Here is a 15,489-nt window from a genome sequence, read left to right on the forward strand (position 1 = left end):
GATCTCCTGCTGTTGAACTCCAGATAGTTCCAAGTTATAACAAGGAACTCTATGAAAAATTTGCAATTGGGTCTATTCTGAGCCACGGTCAGATGGTTCAAAAACCGAAGTTCCTTCTTCAGTGCGTTCCAAACCAGGTGGCAAACCTGCAGATGCCGTTTATCCCAATAATGCTGAGAATAGCTTGCCACCGATTTCAAAGAAGCTCAATAGTCCAAAACAGTTAAGGAGCAATGACCACTTAATGCATACCAGGAAAGCATGTCCACCAGTGACTTTGCTAGAGGGAGAGACATTGGCAGAGGGGACAGAGTCCCCTGAAGAGGATGGACACTCTCACACAGACACACAGACCCCTCTCGTGTCCCCAACACCAGATCCACCCAAAACATCCTCACCAGCAGTCTCTGCTGAGTCACCGGGGGTAGTGCGTAGATTACAGCACCCTCGCAAACCTCCTGACAGACGGAATCTTTGGATAGCAAACACAAGGAAATCTACAGAAGCTGGAAATTCAAACAACAACACACACAACATGCTGGTAGAACACAACAGGCCAGGTAGCATCTATAGGGAGAAGCGCTGTCGTCGTTTTGGGCCGAGACCCTTCGTCAGGACTAACCGAAAGGAAAGATAGTAAGAGATTTGAAAGTAGTGGGGGAGGGGGAAATGCGAATTGACAGGAGAAGACCGGAGGGGATGGGATGAAGCTAAGAGCTGGAAAGTTGATTGGCGAAAGTGATACAGAGCTGGAGGAGGGAAAGGATCATGGGACGGGAGGCCTCAGGAGAAAGAAAGGGAGGGGGAGCACCAGAGGGAGATGGAGAACAGGCAAACAACTAAATATGTCAGGGATGGGGTAAGAAGGGGAGGAGGGGTATTAACGGAAGTTAGAGAAGTCAATGTTCATGCCATCAGGTTGGAGGCTACCCAGCCAGTATATAAGGTGTTGTTCCTCCAACCTGAGTTTGGATTCATTTTGACAAGAGAGGAGGCCATGGATAGATATATCAGAATGGGAATGGGACATGGAATTAAAATGTGTGGCCACTGGGAGATCCTGCTTTTTCTGGCGGACCGAGCATAGGTGTTCAGCGAAACGGTCTCCCAGTCTGCGTCGGGTCTCACCAATATATAAAAGGCCACACCGGGAGCACCAGACACAGTATACCACACCAGCTGACTCACAGGTGAAGTGTCGCCTCACCTGGGAGGACTTTCTGGGGCCCTGAATGGTGGTGAGGGAGGAAGTGTAAGGGCAGGTGTAGCACTTGTTCCGCTTACAAGGATAAGTGCCAGGAGGGAGATCAGTGGGAAGGGATGAGGGGGACGAGTGGACAAGGGAGTCGCGTAGGGAGCGATCCCTGCGAAAAGCAGAAAGAGGGAGGGAGGGAAAAATGTGTTTGGTAGTGGGATCCCGTTGGAGGTGGCGGAAGTTACGGAGAATTATATGTTGGACCTGGAGGCTGGTGAGGTGGTAGGTAAGGACAAGGGGAACCCTATCCCGAGTGGGGTGGCAGGCAGATGGGGTGATGGCAGATGTGTGGGAAAGGGGAGAGATGTGTTTGAGAGCAGAGTTGATGGTGGAGGAAGGGAAGCCCCTTTGTTTAAAAAAGGAAGACATCTCCTTCGTCCTAGAATGAAAAGCCTCATCCTGAGAGCAGATGCGGCAGAGACGGAGGAATTGTGAAAAGGGGATAGCCTTTTTGCAAGAGACAGGGTGGGAAGAGGAATAGTCCAGGTAGCTGTGAGAGTCTGTAGGCTTATAGTAGATATCAGTAGAATCTTTGGATAGTTTCTTTTGTCGTTAGATTGAATTTTGAATTTGTCATGTTTTTTTTAGGTGTTTTGTATTGGTAACCTGTTGCTAACGATACTATTGTTTTTATTTCTCAGTTCTTCTATATTTGGGGAATGTTGGATTTTTAAGGGGGGAGGTTTTGTAATGTGAGTGTTATTAAAAGTAAGTTAATACTAATCGGGAAGCTGTTGGTAGCAAGAGGCGGGATCCGGGGTTGGTGGGGTCTTTACTTCTGCTCTTTTTACTCCCGGTATGCATTGTATATAGTTCCTCCACCCATGCCGCACGAGGTACCTGGAAGCCTCGGTATTGTAAATATCATTTGCCGTCCCAGATAAAGATGGTCTTTTGGCCATCAAGTTGTCGAGTGGTTATTTTGTAAAGTAGAAGTTACCACAGAGACGGTGGGATGTAGGCCCAAGAGCAAGGAAAGACCCAAGAGTTGGAGGATTAAAGCACCAGAGCAGATTGAAAATGTAAGGTTGGGCCGGAGGCGAGGGATGGACCGATTCAGCTTGCTGCTCCATAAGGTTTATTCATTTCTGCACTGCACTGAGGCTGTGGCCTGCTACTAATGGGCTCCAGAATCAGCTGTGGTGATGGCTGGCTTCATGGATGTGGACTCTCTTTTGTGAACTTCAGTTCTGGGTATTAGCCGCTTACTTTTATTGTTTATAGAGTTTGCTTTCTTTCTACACATAGGGTGTTTGACGGTCTTTTTTCAATGGGTTCTATTGTGTTTCTTTGTTCCGTGGCTGCCTGTAAGGAGATGAATCTCAAGGCTGTATACAGTGTACATACTTTGATAATCAATGTACTTTGAACTTTGAAAATTGAGCTAGTGCATGATGAAAGGCCCTTCCAGCCCAGGGAGGCTGTGCTGCTCAATTACACCCATATAGATGGAATGATACATCTTGCAATGCACTCAGGCACATCAACCTGGGGTCAGAGATCTTTCAACATCAGGCGCCCTTACCTGGGTGACCCAGCCGACCCAAATCAAGCCCCAACTTGTGTCTGAGTAGCATTCTGCCATGGATCACTCTTCTTGACCCACAGCCATCTTGGGCTCGCTCTGCTGCCTCTGTGGTATTCCTGATGGCTATGGACAATTAGCACACTAACCTGCATACCTTTGGAATGGAGAGCAAATTGCAGCACCCGGAGGAAACGCACACAGTCACAGGGGAGAACGTGCAAGCCCCTTACAGACAGTGGCAGCAATTGAACCTGGGTCTCTGCCGCTGAAATAGTATTACAATGACAACTACAATACACACTGCCCCAATTTTGAAAAGTTCTTTTCAAAAGTACAGACCAGCTAAAGACCCTAACTTTTGGACACTGCTACATAAGACTGAGTTCACATATTATTAAATTAAAAAATATTAGAAACAGCTGAACTCATTTAATCTCTCTCACAACGTTTTCTAATTTCTTTTTCTTATCAGTCTTATGCACTTCTGATGGCATTTATTGCAAAACGGTGTAGGTATGACAGCATCCTCATCAAGGGATCCACAGTACCCAGGCCGAGCTTTTTTTCTCACTGCTGCCATCAGGTAGAACATACAAGAGCCTCGGAACCCACACAGCCAGGTTCAAGAACAGTCACTACCCCTCAACCATCAGGTTCTTGAACAAAAGGGGTTAACTACACTCACTTGTTCATCCATTGAGATGTTCCCACAACCAATGATCTCTCTTTCAGGACTCTTATCTTGTTATCACATGTTCTCATTATTTGTTGCTATTTAATTTTACAGTCTGGTGTCTTTGGCACACCAGTTGATCTTTCATTGATCCTGTTATGATTCTGTGATACATCCTGCTGATGCCCTGGGACACATCATCAGTGATGTAATCTGGGGTCGTCGGGTGTTTCGGGTCTTTCAACATCATACACCCTCGCCCAGGCGACCCAGCCAGGGTTGATCAGACCCCAGCTTGTGTCCCAGCAGCATTGGCCCACAGATCACCCCTCCGGATCTGGGAGCTCTCTCAGCAGTCTCTGTGATGGTCCAGATCGCTTTCCTCTTGCCAGCCCCACTGATGCCAAGTAGGGTGTAGACTCTGCAGAGTGAGCGGCCGGCAAAACCCCTGCACCCTACTTCGATGGGCTCGCAGCCTCCGGCACTGCTCTACCAGCTCCTGGTACTTGGCCCGTTTCCTCTCATTTGCCTCCTCGATGCGGTTCTCCCAGGGAACTGTCAACTCGATGAGGACAACCTGCTTCGAGGACACTGAACAAAGGACCACATCCGGCCTCAGTGGAGTTGTTGCTATCTGGTTGGGAAACTTCAGCTGCCTCCCCAGGTCAGCTTGAAGCTGCCAATCTGCTGCGGTGCTCAGCAGGCCCGATGACGATACTGGTCTGGGCTGATGTAGGGGCCGCGTTCCGGCTCTGACAACGGAGGTGTCCAGGCCTCTGACCACTCTGTTTGCTGGTGGACATTGCCGTCGCGATGCTCTCTGCCACTGCCTTCAGCACCAGGTCATGACGCCACGCGTTACGACCTTCCCCCAAGGCTTTAGGGCATCTGCTAAGGATATGCTCCAGTGATCCTCTTCCTGGACAGAGGACATGCTGGTGTATCGCTATTGCCCCAGTCATGGAGGTTTGCAGGGCTTGGCAAGACATCATAGACAGCCTGGATCATAAATTTAATGCGCTGGAGTTCTGCCTGCCAGATATCAGACCAGGAGATTTTCCGCTCCAGCGTACCCTCCCACCTTGTCCATGCTCCCTGCTGCCGCATGCCCACCATCCTGCTATTCCTCTCCTCTTCAACACCAGCCGTCACTTCCCCCAGGACTAGTTGGCGTCTGTCCTTGCCTTTGGCCTTGTCATAGTGAGGTTGTGAGACAGAGCCCAGCCCCGCTTGTCCAGTTGACATTGTCCCCACCAGAGCCCTGTGTCTCAGCCGGGACTCTGCTACCACCAGCCCTTCCTGTGCCTTCTACTCCCTACTCATCCGTACCTGGATGCCTGCTGCTGCCACTTCAGGGTCCTTGGAATCCCTGTACTGCAACACTGCTCTTGTGCAGGACACGCTGAACTCCTCGTCCAGGCTGCTGAAGGGAAGTCGCAACTTACTGCACCGCTCAGAATACGAGGTAGGCCCAACCACCTTCGAAGGTACTTACTGACCTTTCTCTCCAACAACTCCACAGTTGTCACAGGCACCTCGTACACCAGTAGCAGCCATGCTGGAAAATTCAAGCTTTGGACCTTCCGGGTAAGCCTGACTCGTCCACTGTGGTGAGCCAGCTCTCAAGCTCCTTAGAAATTGATCGGACGGCAGCTGCATCTCCGAGGCTACAATCGAAGACCTTCACCAAGCTCTTGACTGGCTTCTCGGTGTAGTGCCATCAAAGGTTAAACGAAACTTGTCCACCACTTTGCCCTTCTTCAACACCATGGACCTGGATATAGCTGGCTTGAAGCTCATCCCTGCCCATGCGATGGGCTATTCCAGGCTCTGGAGGATCCACCTTCTGCTAGGAACTGATGTTGTCGTGACAATGAGGTCATCCATAAAGGCTCTGATCGGGAGCTGCCGAACACCAGACTTGGTCAGCGGGCCTCTACACTCTGCCTCAGCTGCTTTAACTATCATATTCATGGCAAGGACAAAGAGAATAACGGAGATTGTGCACCCAGTTATAATCCCCTTCTCCAGGCTATGCCAGCCTGATGTCTTAGCTCCAGAAGTAACTCTCAGTCTGAAGTTCCCATAGCAGTTCATGATGAGGTCCTTGACCTTTCTGGGAACATGGTGTTGGCCCAGTGTAAACTCCACCAGTTTGTGGGGTATTGAGACATACGCACTGGCAAGATCTAGCCAAAACACGACCAGGTCTCTCTTCCCCATGTGCACCGCCCTGATCAGCTGGGTGACCACTCCAGTGTGTTCCAGGCACCCAGACACTCCAGGAATTCCACCCTTCTGCACTGAGGTGTCGATGTAAGCGTTCTTGAGGAGAAAGTCCGTCATCCGGCAGGACAAGACACTAAAGAAGATTTTCCCTTCCACATTAAGCAGCAAGACGGACCTGAACTGCCCCAGGCTTGACGAATTTTCCTCCTTAGGGATCCAGACCCACTTTGCGTACCTCCACTGGTTTGCCACTGTCCCCCTGTGCCAGATCACTCGCAGGATCTTCCAAAGAATCTCGAGAAGCTCCAGGCAGTGTTTGTACACCTTGTAGGGTACTCCACTGGGTGCTGGCGCAGAAGTACCTCTGGCTGAAGACACAACCTCCTGGTCTTCCTTCCAGGTGGGCTGTCTCACATTGAACTCCACTATGGGGAGTGGTTAGCTTGTAAGGGCTCTGTGCAGGACCAGCTCTTGCTCCCTTGCAGCGTTGCTCGGGATGTTATGAAAGCAATGGTCTACCTCTTCTTTAGAGCACATAAAGCGGCCGCTGCGTTTCTGCCCTATGAGCTGTTTGGTAAATCCAAACGGATTGCCTATGAAGGCAGTTCGCTTCCTGGCTCCTTCTCTCCCTTGCCTCCTGTGCCATTCTGCTCTGCGCAGGGTCATTAGCTTCTTCCTACAGATGTTCCGGAGCTCCACCAGGGGAGGTTTCTCCTCCTCCACTGCTACCTTGAACTGCCGTGCCAGGGACCGGAGCTCTTGGCGCAGTTGGTGGATCTGGGCCGCCCTGTGGTTCACAGCATATTGGGATCTGATGGTCTTTCCCTCCTCTATTCCAAACCTCTTTCATTGATCCTGTTATAGTTCCTACTCTATAGATTTGCAGAGTATGCCCACAGGAAAATGAATCTCAGGGTTGCATATGGGGACATACACGTAGTTTGATAATAACATTTATTTTGACTTTGACATCAAGGGATTATTGTGTATTTTCTGACTTAGCAAAATCAACTTGTGGATGTCTGCTAAGGCAGAATATTCTCATTATCCATAGATGCTCTGTATCTTTATAAGTATTAATTACCAGATATGTTCCCGGATCTTAGTAAGTGATTGAGAGATTTGGCATCTGCACCGGTGAGTATTGAAACTCTGGAATTTGAACAGTACAATTGAATCAGAATACTGAATGCTAGGCATGATTCCTGCCAATCAAGAGACCATATAGATGTGCACTAAGATAGCAAACTGTCATGAGAAAAGGGACGAGGGAACAAATGAATTTGTCTGAGTTGTTGGATTTCCAGGCAGGGAACTTAACTAAAGAATGGATATGTGGAAGCAATAACTCACACTAGATAGTGAGCTACCTATGACAGATAAAGTAGATTAGATGAAAATACAGATATTATTGTACTTCACTGATCACAAGGGAGAGAATTGTATCATCACGTATAGTCCTTGATTGGGACCCTGGAGAGCACATTAGATATATTAAATGTACATTACACCTTCCTCAAACAGAAACAGTTGACAGGTACCAATCCCTAATGACAATCCGGAGGAGGAAGAATCTTTTGATACTTTCTTAACAAGATGGCAGATTTCTTCAGCGATTACATCCTTTGCAGACTCGTGGAATTCAACTTGATGGAACAGTTGCTCCACAAGACAGAACTAACTCCAAATAAAGTGACAAACAGGCATGTAAGGTTGTGGAGCTATCCAAAGAAAGGCCAGAAATTCCACAGGAAGCATGCGCGGTGGAGTCCAAGGCCAAAAGACAAACACTTGGTTTGGATATCAAAAATATTGTAGATATTAATGTGAATGAGTGGAAAAGAAATGCCTTGTATGTGGGACAAAGTATGCTCACTGCGAATTTGAATAGTATTTGTACAGTTAACATCAGAGATTAATGTGGATACCGGAAGTTCATAGAGGGACAAAATGGAAGATTCAAATTCAGAGCACTGTTGACATAATGTACCTGGTGCCAAATGAGGTCAGTTCTTTGGAAAGAGCACCCATTAGTAGATCTACAACAAAGAGCTGATGCAAGAGCTCTGACTCAGAAGCAATCTTCAGATGGTGCAGTTAAAACTCAATTGGTCATGGACTAATAACATACAAGGAGGAAATGACTCTTTGAGGATGCTGAACTCAGGCGACAGAGACATGATGAAGATTTCACCATAGTAAATTAGAAACATGTCGCACCCACACTTGAAGTATTACAATACCACAGATTGATCTGTTGATTGAACAGGCAAAAGATCATGATAATGGCTTTAATGCAAGCAGGCAGTCCAGTTGCCATAATCGTACATAATCTCGACAGGGAGATTAAAAGGTAAACACCATCATGAGAGGATGCAGTCTTGATACGCACACTAAGGCACGTGCTGGTAATTTTCAAGTAGAAACAGAAAGCAGAACTTCAGGACCTGATTATTGAGATTCTACCCTAATAAAAGTTGTTGACCTGAAACATTAATTTAATTTCTCTCTCCATGGATGCCATCTGGCCTATTTAGTCTTGAACTGAATTGAATTGAATCAACTTTATTACTTATATCCTTCATATACATGAGGAGTAAAAATCTTTACATCATGTCTCCGTCTAAATATGCAATACACAATTATAGTAATGTATAATAAATACTATGTACAACAGGACAGTCAGTATAACATAGAAATATGATTGTATCAGCAGGAATTAATCAGTCTGATGGCCTGGTGGAAGAAGCTGTCCCGGAGCCTGTTGGTCCTGGCTTTTATGCTGTGGTGCCGTTTCCCGGATGGTAGCAGCTGGAACAGTTTGTGGTTGGGGTGACTCGGATCCCCAATGATCCTTCTTTTAGTGGCCCTTCAATGGCCCTTTTTACACACCTGTCTTTGTAAATGTCCTGAATAGTGGAAAGTTCACATCTACAGATGCGCTAGGAGTCTGCACTTTTAGAGATTCTTTATCTTTATTTCAGATTTCCACCTCTGAAGTAGTCATTTTCCATTTCAGCCTTAACAAAGGGTTCTTTAAACAGATTCTATGGTGTTTCTTTGCCTTGTGGCTGTCTGCAAGTAGATGAATCTCAAGGTTGTATACTGCATACATAGTTAGACAATAAATGTACCTTGACTCATTGAATGAAGCTCTGAAGAAGAGCCAGCAAGCAATGATGATGCTAAGACATGGTTTATCACATCTAAGTAATGTCATGAGTTCAGTATGTGTGAGTTAGTGCATGTAAAGCCCAATAAGGCGATTTCATGTTTAATCTGTTCCAACACAACATTGCTAATAAATATAATTGGAATCAATGCACTATCAGAGGAATGTCAGCAAAGATTGGATGTCATGCTTGGAAAGTTGTTGCTTTGTGTAATTTATGTTCTTTTGTGAATGAAGTATATCTGTTTATTAGTTGACATTAACATCTGTTCTCTGGCGTCTTCATAGGTGAATGAAGGAAGATACTGAGATGGCATTCATGAACCTGGCAGACAGCATGAAGTTGGTCTGCTGCTAAATGGAAGTAGTCAGGCAGGATTAATCATTCACTGCAATCCCGTGCTCTTCTTCAGGCTGTATCAAGTATAATTCCCAAGGTCTTTGCTGATAGATAATTAGGAAGAATGTGCATGGTATTCCTTAGAACAATAGTAAAATATTGAATGTTCAATTACTAAGCCTTTTCTTTTTGGAATCTGCATATTACCATTCATTTCACAAATCATGACTGCTAATAATTCCAGCATCTGAGACTACAGAAGACATTTAACACAATCAATTTCCCTCTCACTGAAAGACAGCACGGAATGTCAGTGAGCGCTGGGATGCTAAAGGAGGCCTTGTCAATGCTTGCCATTTGACACAGCAAGCCTGTAATTGGTTTCCACTCTGGCCCTGCATTTCACATACAGTATATCGGTCTCCTTGTGTATCATTGTGTGTCAGTGTGAACACTATCTACCTAGCAAGGATAATTTTCATCTTGCAGCTTGAAAATATGTATTTCATTATTTTTCATCAGTTAGTTTAGAGGTTTGGACTAGTTGTCTGGTACATTCCCTGTGGGACTATTATCCCAAATAACCCCTCTCAGAAAATTAGGTGAAATGTTTTCACAGGAAACGTGTCCCGCTGGCACGGATGTCAGCTAGATGGACGCGAGAACACGTGACGTTGGGTGATACAGTTTGAAATTCTCACAGACCTGGTGTACACATCAGTAATTAGATAGGTAGTTACAACAGCAATTCTATTTTGGAATGATCTTATTTCAATTGCCTTTTTAAAAAATTAATATTAATAATTTTGGACAGATGTTCCAAAACACTTTGTTTCAATCTGTATGATACTCTTATTAATAGTAAAACAATGAATACACATAAATAAATAATAGGACTCAACTTTTTTCTTTAAAATCCATAATTATTGTTATTAATTCATTAATCTGTGATAACCTCTGCTCAAAATTACCATGGTATGTGTGAAAGTCTTTTAGAAGTTTATCGCAAATTTAGATATATGCTTTCAAAAAAGTTCACTGCCTCCGTCCTTGAGCATATCAACATTATGAACTGTTACGAACTCCGTAACTGGGTCACTTACCAGCAAAGATAGAGAGGTCCGTTGAAGTCTGATGGTACTATTTTTACCAGCATTTATTGATAAAAATACACAAAAATAATATCAATGCAAACATACAGATAATATACGTCATCAATACTAAATCTAAAAGTGCGGGTATAATAATAATCAGTAAGAAATAGCTCTATCGTTGTCTAGGGGATAATGTATTGTCCGATGGAAATATAAAAGTCACTCAGTTCATTCAGGCTGCAGCTTTTTGGTTGGAGAGAGACAGATTTTGGAAACTTGCCAGCTTTTCCTTTTTATGATGTCGATTCTTCAAAATTTTGTTGGTGGTGGCCTCTTCTTTAGCTAAGCTGTCTTCCGTGGTAAGTCCCGCCAATTCCTAGGCAAATGGAAAAGGACACACGCGGGACCCCACCGGCTGTCGCTATTAAACGCTGTCACGGGATTTCTAGCGTTTCTCCTGGTGCGTCTAAAGGGGTTGTTCCCCAGACCCTCTTTTATCTTTACTCACGGGGTCTCAGGTGTCAATCAGGTTGGGATGATGCAATCCCTCAACCAGCCCACTCTGGTCATTCCCTGAGGGCTTCAATGAATAGTACAGTACTCAAAACACAATTCCGTCTCCAAGAGACAATGGCCGTTATCCGTGGCTTTGTCTTGCTGAGGGGCCAGGACACATTCCAAAAACCTTGAGGATTCTCTCTCATTTCCTGGGTCCCAGACCCGAATTAATAGGGATCTTGCGATTCTCAAGAAGGAGGGGGCTACTTTGTACCCTTCGGCCCCTCAGAGTTGTAGCACATTCGTAATGAACAAAGAGATATTGGAGACATTGAAACACATAAAGTTGGATAACTCCTCAGGGCCTGGGGTGTTGTTTAGTAAGATGTCATGGAAAGCTGAAAGGAGATTGCTGGAGCTTTGGCAATTTGATACCACGCCACTTCTGCTTTTCCTTCTCAATCTGTGACTGAAACACTGCTTCAATAACTCCTCTGTTCCCAGCTAAATTTCTTTCCATTGCTGGAGCCCACTTGTTGGGCTGAATTGCTCACCTCACAATGGCAAAACTCAATCTTTGCAGCCAGGGGTGCATCTATGGAAAATAGCGCCTCTGGCAAGCACTGAAATTGTGCCCCTGTCCAAACATCTGACACCCATCTTTTAGATAACTTTACCATAATATCAGCTCAAAAATACAAGTCAAGCTTGTTAAGCTTTTAATTAACAAATTATGGCACTACATCTAACTGCACCTTCCTTGCTTTCACTGATGCAAATTGGTCAATGATGTGATCAAAGTTATTTTTTTGCAGTTTCTTCTCTTTCTGCACTCAGCAGAGCAAGATCACAGAGTTTTCCTTGACCCTTGGATGCTCTCAAATACGAAAGTATTAGTTTTAACTTGTTAAATGATCTCTCACAGCTGGCGACGGAAATTGTGATAGTTAGCATTATCTGAATAGCAATGCGAAGATTGAGGAAGACACTCTCATCTTCATACTGAACAATAAATTCAAGAAGCTCTTCAGGTCTTGATATTTTCATGTTGACCTGCCTTGATAGCAACATTCTGCAATCCAAAATTTCTTCATATACCTGCTGTCCATCAACATCAGAGCTGTACAATTTGCCCAAATTTTCGCACTTCTTTAGGTCATTTCTGTTGGTGCCGTAACACAGTCCCTTGACATCGAGAAGAAACCCAAACTTGGCAGCAGTGTCATGCAAATGAGCGAACCTATCGTCCATTTCTCTGTGAAGATGGTCAAGTGTTCCCTTCATGACTCTTTCCATTTCCTCCTTTGCTAATATCCCAGCATCTAGCGAGTTCTCATCAACCATTCGTTTCTTTTGTCTCTGACATCTTTCAACTTCAATAGTCCATTCTTGACAGAGACCAACTCCTTCTTCGAGTGACTCAGTGACCAACACCTCTCTTTCATCATAAAAATTATCTCGGAGGGCTTTCAAATCCAGGGCAGCATCATGGAAGTTCATGCTAGGATCCTGTAGCCTCTTTTGAATACGGTCAATGCAAATGAGTACTTTGTTCCAAAATCCTAGCAAAATCAGAAGATTGAAACTCAACATATGGTTGGGCAATAGCCTTGCATCATTTCTTGTTTCACCGGTCACGTTTTCATTGTCTATCATGTCCTGGAGAACTTGAAGTATCTCCTAAAGGTACTTGTTGAAGGGCTTCACTGCTTCTGTCCTTGCACTCCACCTGGTTTCGGACTCTGACTTAACAACCATAGGCACGGCATTTTTGAGTTTTTCCCAGCGCTGTGTTGAACAAGAGAGCTTCGATGGTTCCAAATAACGTGACTATCATTGTATCCTGCTTGGCCGCATGTACACCCACCAAGTTGAGTGAGTGATTGTCGCAATTCACAAACACTGCCAGTTTGTTTTTATCACTTACTCTTGATGAACACCAATTCTGGTTCCAGTCATCACAGCAGCATTGTGACTGACAATCTTGTAGCTCCATTTCGTCCTCTAGTTGTTTCAAGGTGTCTTCAACCAATCCTGGATTATCTGGATAAAACCAAGGAAGGACTATCTAACCCGGACTGTTTTCCTCTCAAAATCAACTTCCACAAACCTCACTACTTCTGACATCTGCTCACGGTGTGCCTGATCAGGAGTCGAGTTGAACATGAGACCATAGTACTTGGCTTTACGCCTGCTTCTCAGTAAACTCTGGTGAACAGTGGATGCCATCATGTGGATGAATTCATTCTGGACACCCGGTTAAAGATAAGACGTGCATCCAGGATGACTTTCCAAATGAGTGAGGTGTTCTTTTATGACAGGGTCAAAGATGGCCAGTAGTTTCAGTAAACCAAGGAAATATCCCACATTGGAGTCATCGTCTAGCTGAAGTGACTCCGTGTGTCCTCACAAACCAGGTGCTGAGTCGCAAGGAATTTTATGCAGTGAAGGATTCTCATCAAGATACCAAGCCACTTCTGCTTTTCCTTCTCAATCTGTGACTGAAACACTGCTTCAATAACTCCTCTGTTCCCAGCTAAATTTCTTTCCATTTCTTTCCACTGTGTGAAGGATTCCTGATGATTCTTATCACTTTCATGAACACTAATCCTTTCAGGTGCTTTCCACTGGTTGAATCCACTTTCCTGCTCCAATGAGGATTGATGGTCTGACCAGGAATACAGAAGACAACAGATACAAAATGCAGACTTTTTAACAAGGGAATAGACCAGTCATAAAGAAGTCACTTCTTCACCACGATCATTTTCCAATTTCCCCTTGAACCAAGTTTTGTTCATTGAGCATTTATTTGTCGGTAGGAAAGGCCCCTCACTGTTCTGGAAATACTTCAAACCCAGCTTTATTATTACTGTTCTCAATGCGTCAGGCAGAATTGCTTTTCCAGTATCCTTGTCGAACTTCAGAAGTCCACTTTCAATCTCGTCGGGTAAAATCTTGTCAATAAACTCAACTTTACCACCACCACCATTGTCTTCCCCTCCTGTCATGTCCATGTTCTCTGTGGAGCTCACTCTTAATCTCGTCATTCTCAGATTTATCTGCCTTGTCTTCCTCCTCAGCTTGTGACACATTTGTGCTTGATCCACCTTCGGATTCTAACAAACTTGTAGCAGGTGCAGGTGACTCCATGGAACGTGTCGAGCTACTTGTTCCGGGATTTTCAATGAAGGGCATGAAGAACTTGCTCGACTTCTTGGCTTCCTCCGCCTCCAGCTTCCGTCTCTTACATCCTTCAGCTCCACTTTCCTTCTTCTTCGTGAAGAAACGTTTCATGGTCTTCTTACACAAAGCTCTGAAATAAGGCCATTCTTGTGCTTCTCACCCATGATAATCAAAAACAGATCATACATCTGAAGAAAATTCTTTTTTCTCTGTCCGAGGATGGCTTGTCTGACTTCAATAGAAACTGCTCAGTGGCGCCCAGGGCATGTGCCATACCTTCCATACCTTAGATACGCCACTGTTTGCAACCACATGGCTCCCAAGATCTTGCTGATGTTATTCACTTCAGTTGGTTCATGTGCTAGTGTGGCTGTGAGTGGTGATGGGGCCACAGCTGTAGACAGAAAGGTTATGACCACAGATCAACTCTGATGGCCTGGCCCTTTTAAGCCTCATTTTCATTGTTTCAGAGACATTTATATACTTCAAAAAAATGTTTTAAAATTGACAATATTTTAATTTTAAAAAGGATAAATTTATCAAAACTTCATGAAAGTGCCATTAATTGCTCAGAAGCATGAACATGCAATGGAAAACAGAAACAAAAACCTTAATTACATTTAAATGAAGTTCGATGATTGCATTTAAAAAAATTGAACTACATTAAATCAGCCAGCTGTTGCTGTTCTAACTTTGAGGGGCCAGATACACAGTGCATCCAGCCGACAGCTCAGCATTTATGTAATGACAGACTCTGAGGTGAACCTAGGGGCTAAACCAGAAGTCAGACATGTCCAAACTTGGCCTCCAACACAATCCTGAAATCCTTCCCATTGTACGCAGGTTCTGAAGACCAGAGAGTGTTACCATGTTGCTCATCAGCGAGCTGGAATTCTCCGCCGAGCTCTCAGCTGCTGAGCTCTGCACCATGAATTATTCTCTCTAAAGCTGCTGTGCCAATATATCTAATTATCATGGCCATATTTACTGGCCTACATCTGGCTCCAGTCCTTGAGTGCCTCAGCTTTAAACAGAGCACCTTCCCATTCAAATCTATGCATGCTATCACCCTTAAAGTTGTTGTTATAGAAAGTAGGGCATGCCTTTGTTAGAGGCCCTTACCATTAATCCCCATTTCTTTCCATTGATTTTGTACAAGTCCAATTTTGAACTATACTGGGCATGTTATTTTCTGCTTGATACTATACTTAAATTTTCTGCTGTAAAACAATTCCTCATGTCTGTTGTTATGATGCAGGTGCTCTGTTAAATAAAGGGGCATACATTCACTCATCTATAAAGATGTGGTTGCTTTTGAAAGAATATTCCTCTATAAAAAGATAATTTTCTTTGCCATTGGTTTTATATCATTTCCATACACTAGCTCCTGATGACTGTGAATGATTTATTGTGGTTAGGGGCCTTTAAGTTTCCATTTGTCCACATTCAAGCAACAGTGCACACTCCTCAGCTCTTGTCACTGTTGATTTGTGTAAAATGTCAATTGAGATTCAGAA

The 15,489-nt window shown here is 44.4% G+C and overlaps 1 pseudogene; it reads right to left on the bottom strand.

Moving 5' to 3' along the window:
- The window catches only part of LOC140737554 (uncharacterized), a 28,174-nt pseudogene extending 13,272 nt beyond the window's left edge, over positions 1-14,902 (bottom strand).
- Between the last annotated feature and the right edge of the window lie 587 nt (positions 14,903-15,489).

This window comes from Hemitrygon akajei, chromosome 13 (genome assembly GCF_048418815.1).
Source record: "Hemitrygon akajei chromosome 13, sHemAka1.3, whole genome shotgun sequence".
NCBI lineage: Eukaryota > Metazoa > Chordata > Chondrichthyes > Myliobatiformes > Dasyatidae > Hemitrygon > Hemitrygon akajei.